We start from the raw sequence: 8,484 nt of genomic DNA on the forward strand, positions 1-8,484 counted from the left end.
CGCCGCCACCTCACCGACGCCACCCAGAGCTCCTCCGCCTCGACTCCGTCGACGTCGTCCCCGTCTTCCACCCCGAGCCCACTGCCCTAGTCCCTACTCCCCCACCGTGAGCTCCGCCCCTCTCCCTCGCGCTCACCGCAGCCGTCCCGACGCCCGCGCACGACCACCGCGCTCCGGCCGCGCACTGGTCTCGCCTGACCCGCGCCCGTCGCCCCCGACCACGTCGCCATGCGTCCCCGCCACCGCAGCTTGCCACCCCGGCCGCCTGGCCGGCGCCGTGGCCTCCGGCCCCGCCTTGCGCCACTAACTCCCCTGCTCCGGCCGCCTCGGCCATGGCCTCGCCCCTCTCCTGGCATCGCCGCTGGCCGTTGGCCGCGCGCGCCCCACATCCTGCACCGGCCGCTCGTGCCGCCCCTACCAAGCGGCGCTGGCCCCCAGGGCTCCCGCCCGCGCACCCCCCCCTGCGGCCACCTCCGGTGCCGGTGCCCCGGCGTTTCCCCTCGCCCGCGCCGGTTCGGGCGAGCGCCCCCGACCGCGCCTATTAAGCCCGCTCCAGTGGCCTATGTGCCACTGGCAACTAGGGCCCCTTGCAGTATGACAAGTGGGGCCCAGCCCCTGGAACATTAAAAAAATATATTAAATGAATAATAACTAAAATAATTAAATATTAATTAATTAATCAAGTAATTAATTAAGTTAATTAATCCTGATTAGATTAACCTAATCACTAATTAAACTAAACAGTTAATTAAGCTAACTAATTAACCTAAACCCTAATTAACCTAAATAGAGGATGACAGGTGGGTCCCCCTGGACCCACATGTCAGGTTGACCAAGTCAACTCTGTTGACTGCTGATGTCAGCATGACATCATGCTGATGTCATTAATCTGTTGTTCTAATTAATTAAATAATTAATTAAATTCCAGAAATTAATGAAATCTTTAGAAAATCATATCTTTTAATCTGTGACTCGGATTAAAATATTTTCAACATGAAAGTTGCTCAGAACGACAAGACGAATCCGGATACGCAGTCCGTTCGTCCGCCACACACCCCTAACCTATCGAACTCGCAACTTTCCCCCTTCGGCTCCTCTGCCCGAAAACGCGAAACACCGGGAATACTTTCCCGGATGTTTCCCCCATTAACCGGTACCACCTCATACCAAGTTAGGGCACACCTAGCACCGCTCATTGTCACGTCACGCATCGTCGTGTTTATGTTTGCATTGTATTCATTGTTTCTTCCCCCTCTTATCTCCGGTAGACTACGAGACCGACGCTGATGCCACCGAGTACGACTACGTCACCGACGACCCCCTCCTTGTCTGAGCAACCAGGCACGCCCCCCCTTTGATCACCAGATATCGCCTACTCTTCTCTATACTGCTTGCATTAGAGTAGTGTAGCATGTTACTGCTTTCAGTTAATCCTATACTGCTGCATAGCCTGTCCTTGCTACTACTGTTGTTACCTTTACCTGCTATCCTATTGCTTAGTATAGGATGCTAGTGTTCCATCAGTGACCCTACACTCTTGTCCGTCTGCCATGCTATACTATTGGGCTGTGATCACTTCGGGAGGTGATCACGGGCATATATTATATACTTTACACTATTACATTACCTGTGGTACTGTTCGGAGATGGGGGCTGAAAGGACAGGTGGCTCCATCCCGGTAGAGGTGGGCCTGGGTTCCCGACGGCCTCCGACTGTTACTTTGTGGTGGAGCGACAGGGCAGGTTGAGACCGCCTAGGAGAGAGGTGGGCCTGGCCCTGTTCGGCGTTCACGGATACTTAACACACTTAACGAGATCTTGGTATTTGATCTGAGTTGGTTACGAGCCTATACGCACTAACCATCTATGCGGGAGTAGTTATGGGTATCCCGGCATCGTGGTATCAGCCGAAGCAGTTCGTGATGTCAGCGACTGAGTGGCGCGCGCCGGATTGGACTGGAACGCCACTAGGCTAGGTCTGCTTCCGGCCGCGTACGCAAGATGCAGGTGTGCTCAGGGCGATGGGCCCAGACCCCCGCGCGCTTAGGTTTAGACCGGCGTGCTGGCCTCTCCGTTGAGCCTAGGTGGGGCTGCGACGTGTTGATCTTCCGCGGCCGGGCATGACCCAGGAAAGTGTGTCCGGCCAAATGGGATCAAGCGTGCTGGGTAAGTTGGTGCACCCCTGCAGGGAAGTTAATCTATTCGAATAGCCGTGATCTTCGGTAACAGGACGACTTGGAGTTGTACCTTGACCTTATGACAACTAGAACCGGATACTTAATAAAACACACCCTTCCAAGTTCCACAGACAACCCGGTGATCGCTTTTCCACAGGGCGACGAGGGGAGGATCGCCGGGTAGGATTATGCTATGTGATGCTACTGGAGATGCTACTTGGAGATGCTACTTGGAGGACTTCAATCTACTCTCTTCTACATGCTGCGAGACGGAGGCTGCCAGAAGCGTAGTCTTCGATAGGACTAGCTATCCCCCTCTTATTCTGGCATTCTGCAGTTCAGTCCACCGATATGGCCTCCTTACACATATACCCATGCATATGTAGTGTAGTTCCTTGCTTGCGAGTACTTTGGATGAGTACTCACGGTTGCTTTCTCCCCCCTTTTTCCACCTTTCCTTTCTTTCTGGTTGTCGCAACCAGATGCCGGAGTCCAGGAGCCAGACGCCACCGTCGATGACGACTACTACACTGGAGGTTCCTACTACGTGCAGGCCGCTGACGACGACCAAGAGTAGTTAGGAGGATCCCAGGCAGGAGGCCTGCGCCTCTTTCGATCTGTATCCCAGTTTGTGCTAGCCTTCTTAAGGCAAACTTGTTTAACTTATGTCTGTACTCAGATATTGTTGCTTCCGCTGACTCGTCTATGATCGAGCACTTGTATTCGAGCCCTCGAGGCCCCTGGCTTGTATTATGATGCTTGTATGACTTATTTTATTTGTAGAGTTGTGTTGTGATATCTTCCCGTGAGTCCCTGATCTTGATCGTACACATTTGCGTGCATGATTAGTGTACGATTGAATCGGGGGCGTCACATGACACTTCTATGAAGATGCTGGACGGTCGTCGACCACAGAATGTGAAGCTACGACAGGCCGGCAGCGGGCTTCGCAGGCTGTGGGACGTGGAGGTGGTGTTCCACACCGACCGCCACATGTACTTGTGTCGTGGCTGGGAGCAGTTCGTCCGTGCCTACGACCTGCAGCACGGGTACTTCCTTGTCCTCAGGTACGACGGCAATGCCATGCTCACCGTGAAGGTGTTCAACCCGACTATGTGCCGCATGCACTACCGGGACGATGACGATGCTAGTACACTCTGCCTCTTCTTCCTCTCCATTTGGGTTTGTCTCACACCAATTGTTAAAAAAACTTTGTTGCCTTTGATCAGGCAATGGGAGCAGCAGCAGCAACTCTGGCTACAGCAAAAGCAGCAACGACTCTAGCTACAACAAAAGCAGCAGCGACTTTGGCTACAACAAAAGCAGCATAGAGGATGAGGAGGAACGGAGTGGGGAAGAAGAGGAGCAGAGTGGGGATGAGGAGGTGCAGCCTATTCTATCTGAGGATGACCTCGCGATGGTGGTGGCTGACGATGACCTAGCAATGGTGGTGCCTGAAGATGGCCTCGCGATGGTGGTGGTGCCTGACAATGACCTCACGATGGTGGTGGCTGTCGGTGTCAAAACCGGTGGATCTCAGGCAGGGAGTCTCGAACTGTGCGTCTAGGATCGATGGTAACAGGAGACGGGGGACACAATGTTTTACCCAGGTTCGGGCCCTCTCTATGGAGGTAATACCCTACGTCCTTCTTGATTAATCTTGATGAATATGAGAATTACAAGAGTTGATCTACCACGAGATCGTAATGACTAAACCCTAAAAGTCTAGTCTGGCTATGATTATTCAGGGGTATCTACGGACCTAGCCCTCCGGTTTATATAAGCACAGGAGGGATCTAGGGTTATACAAGGTCGGTTACAGAGAAAGGAATCTTCATAGTTGGTCGCCAAGCTTGCCTTCCACGCCAAGGAGAGTCATATCCAAACATGGGTAGAGTAATCAGTCCGACCCGTATCTAATAGACCGGACACCCGAGGATCCCTTAGTCCAGGACTCCCTTAGTAGCCCCTGAACCAGGCTTCAATGACGATGTGTCCGGCGCGCAGATTGTCTTCAGCATTGCAAGGCGGGTTCTACTTACCGAATACTCCAGGATAGTCTTCGGGTAAAACGAAGGTGTCCAGATCTGCAACACAAGTACCACACACAACCGCACGGAATATAATATTTCACGAGTCCCATCTGCTGACAACTTTTTTGCAAGATGACATCATGTCTGTCCGGTCACTATATCGAACCGTTTTTGTCCGCCGTTCCGTGCTTCGAGATGCGGTTTCCATTGGCACGTCTTGTCAAAGCTGAGATCGTGTCCCCTTATTGCAGGATTTTCATCAATGCGGGCGTGGGTAACCCAACCATACCGTTTACACAACCCTTGGGAATAGGCGAGTTTTAGGGCGAGTGGGGAGGCGTTCGATATTCACTGCCTTTATAAGGGGATAAGGATTCCCCCCTTCTTCTCCCACGCCTTCTCTCTTCCTCTGCCCTTCCACTCTTGAGCTCCAGCGCCCAAGTTCTAATCTTCTTCCCACTCGAGCAAGCACTCAACCATGTCCGGATCCGGAGGTCAAGAAGGACATTACCGAGCTTCGGGCGGCCGGGTACCTGGCGAAGGAAATCGCCCACCGTCTTCCAGCCCAGGGGCAAGTCGTCCCCACACCGAAGCCCAATGAGAGGGTGGTATTCATCCATCATTTCCTCCCTGGGCTAGGGTTTCCACTCCACACTTTCGTCCGCGGGCTGATGTACTATTACGGGATAGACTTCCATGATCTATCTCCGAACTCTTTCCTCAACATTTCGGTGTTCATTGTCGTGTGTGAGGCCTTCCTCTGCATCCAACCCCACTTCAGGCTGTGGCTCAAGGTCTTCAACGTGAAGCCGAAGGAGGTGGATGGCAGCACGCGGAGTGCGGAGGCGCCATGATGAGTAAGCTGACCAATGTCTCCTAGCTAAAAGGCACTTTCGTGGAGACTGTCAAGGAATGGCAAAAACAATGGTTCTACATCATAGAACCCCGCGGCGCAAACTGGGCTGTAGCTGCCAAATTCAACTCCGGAGCACCAATGCGGCTCACCTCCTGGGTTGAGAAGAGCCCGAATTGGTCTTCGTCAGATGAGCTGATAGCACTGCAGACGCGCGTCCAAAGCATGGTGAACAAAGATATCAAACTCGTCGACGTAATCCAGGTGATGCTAGTTCGCCGGATTCTCCCGTGCCAAAGCCGAAGCCGCCCTCTATGGGAGTTCAATCCGAAGAAGCACCATACCCTGAAGAGGCTCTTCGAAACCACTCATGAAGACGCCTAGAAGTTGCTCTTCAAGGGCAACGAGACGCCGCCGGCCAAAAATTCGGACCGCGGGCACAACATTAACCACCTCGCCAATGAGGTATGTCATTTTTAACGCATCCCCTACTTGCTTGTTTCAAGGATGATGTCTAAGCTTTTATTATCATTGCTTCTTCAAGACTGGATGGAGAGGGCGAAGCAGATCCGGTGTCCGGCTCCGCTGCTCGAGGAACCAATCATCCCGTGCCTAGCGAAGATGCTGGTACAGGTGCCCTATACGGTGCCGGAGAAGAAGGCCAAGGGGGTCCGGAGTGGCCCCCGCCGCAACGGCACTTCGGACGTGACGTCCGAAGAAAAGACCCGCTCCTCCACCATCAAAGACGACGACGATGAGGAGGAGGAGGAGAGAAATTCTCCCCCTGATTGGGGGAGGAAGAAGAGGGCAGCCTCCACAATTCTGGAGGTGGAGGCACCCAAGAAGGGGAAAGGCCCGCTCGTGGGCAGCTCCGCATGGGACGTCGACAACAGTCTGGAGCGACGCCCCCGTACTAAGCCTCGGGCTGCATAGTAAGTGCTAAGATTCATACATGCCCATAAATATAGCCTCTCCTCTTTGTTGTATTGACATGATTAGTTATGCTATTGTAGTCCGGCCCATGACAGCTCCCAGGGATCCTCACCAAGAGACTCGCTGGACTCAAAGGAGATGGCCAGCGAGACACCGCCGACCGCTTACTCTCCCAAGGACAAGGGAGACGATGAGGTGCTATCCCAAAGGACCTTCCCAGGCCAGGGAGAGGTTTGGGTGGCCGTCAAGGCAGCGCCGGAGGGTGACACCTTGGCCGCCGAACACATGGGGGAACAGGCCCCCATGGAGACTGACCATGGGGGCAGTGCTCAATTCGCCCCCCCTCTGAGCACGGATCGGGAGACCCATACGGCCCTGGAGTCCGACAAGCAGCCTCCTTCAAGCGAAGGAGGCGCGCCCGTCCCGCCGGCGACCTCTGTCCAACCAGAGGCGCGAGATAATCTATTGAAGCGCTACAAGGCGCTTCCATTGTGGAAGAACACGGTATCCTTATGGGTACGGTGATTGAGAAGGTTCAGTCCGTTAAGAGCGGACTGACCGAAGCCTGTAGCGCCTGCTGACAGGTTTTGAGGTAATAAATGTTTAACCGAGAAAATCCCAATATAGACAGTAGCCCCTGAGACACTGTCCGGTGTTCGGAAGGAGAAGCCGGACAGAGGATCAATGAAATTTCGTAGGAAACTAACTAAAATGTGTGTGATGTGAATAAGCAGGCTTTGTTGCTGGTCGCGACCTCTCATACCGCCGAAGTCTCTGGACTAAAGCAGAGACTGGAGCAGGCCGAGGAGGAACTCGGCCAAGCGAGGAAGCAGCTGGAAGACCAGCAAGGTATGCAATGTCTTGCTATATATTTGGAAAGAGTAAATGATGTATACTGACTATAGTGTCATTATATGTGTAGGGGCGACGACCGAGGTCGAGGCCCTGAAAAAGGCCCTGGCCAAAGCCGAGGGGAAAGCTGTCAAGGAGCAGGCTGCTCGCAAGAAGCTGAAGGCCCGACTGAACGAGGTCCAACAAGAGCTCCAGGACACGGTGAAGAAGTACAAGACCCTGGAGGGCGATGTTTCGACTCGAGAGACCGAACTCTCCAAGGCTCGTCAAAGCGCAGAAGCGGCCCGGGTTGAAGCCCAGGGTGCCCTCCAGGAGATCCAAGAGGCCAGGAAAATCACGGCGGGAAAGGCGTTTAGTATGCAAAGCAAGTATATGAAGAAGATCTATTTCTTACTAACCCGGATTCGGAGTTCTCCAGGAGCCTTCGCATATCTACCACGCAGTGTGTCCGACGCCGCGGAGTTCTTCCGAACCGAAGAAGGGAGCTCCACAGAGAATTGTTTTGGTCGCAGTATCTTGCGCTAGAGCATCCCGTGCCTTTCACCGATCAGCTGAAACAGCTGGTGGAGCTGCATAAGGTGGCCAAACTAGCCATGAAGGATTTGATAATCCGGCTATGGACAGCCGAAGCTATGCCCGGGAGCTACTTCGGGCTTGTGAAGTGGCTGGTGAACGCCTGTCCTCGGCTGGACGCCGTCAATCGATCAACCTGTATTAAAGGTGCGTGCATGGCCTTCGCCCGCTGCAAGATGTGGTGGGCGAAGATGGACGCCGTCGAGCTGACCGAGGGGCCGCCAGAGGGCAAGGAGCTGCACACACTCGAGTGCTATTTTGCAGATGTCCTAGAGGGGTCTCGCATTGTAGCAACACAGTGTTCGCAGGACATTATCTTTGACTGAATGTATTCAAGTTCCTTCTACCTTGTATGATAAAACAAAGTGGGTTTGTAATATAATGCTTGTTATGTTTTAAATTTTTCCTCCTATGCGGCCGTGTTGTATGAAATTTGAGGGTTGGCCAGTCGTCGGCTTCTGCCCCCACGTAGGTAGTACGGAGGTTTTCGAATGGAATCAAAACAATCTTGATCCAATTATATGCCCGTGAAGGAGTTGTTTAGCGCAACGAACAGGAAATCAGACTGTGCGGCTTTAACGCCCTCACTTAGCCATAGGAGTTTGACAATAAAACATGGGCGCATCCCGTAGTATCCGAACCAGAGTGCTACAAGGTCTGATCGGGAAGTACCGATCCTTCGCGTAATGCGGAAGAAATCTTCAACGATTTGCAACCTCTGAAGAGCTGACCGGCTCTCGCCGCATCATGACAGTCAATTTTCGGCTTTCTCTACCGAGGTGCTCCTTTGGCTAAACCAAGGCACAATCGCAGTAGTTCTCCCTTTACTACCTTAGCTGATATAGCAGAACGTAAGGTAGCAAGCACAGGAGCCGGGCAACCCAACTATTGACCAAAGACATGATTCGGAGCCAATGCATATAGTGCTAAATTCGGGGTGCCAAACTATACTGTAAAATTTTTCGGACTTCTGTTGCCATGTTGGGGGGCGCTATGAAGCCCCTGGCAAATTGAAACGCACCCGAGTGTATGGGTGTTATCTGATAGAATTACTATAAAGGAAA

This window comes from Triticum aestivum, chromosome 6A (assembly GCF_018294505.1).
Source record: "Triticum aestivum cultivar Chinese Spring chromosome 6A, IWGSC CS RefSeq v2.1, whole genome shotgun sequence".
NCBI lineage: Eukaryota > Viridiplantae > Streptophyta > Magnoliopsida > Poales > Poaceae > Triticum > Triticum aestivum.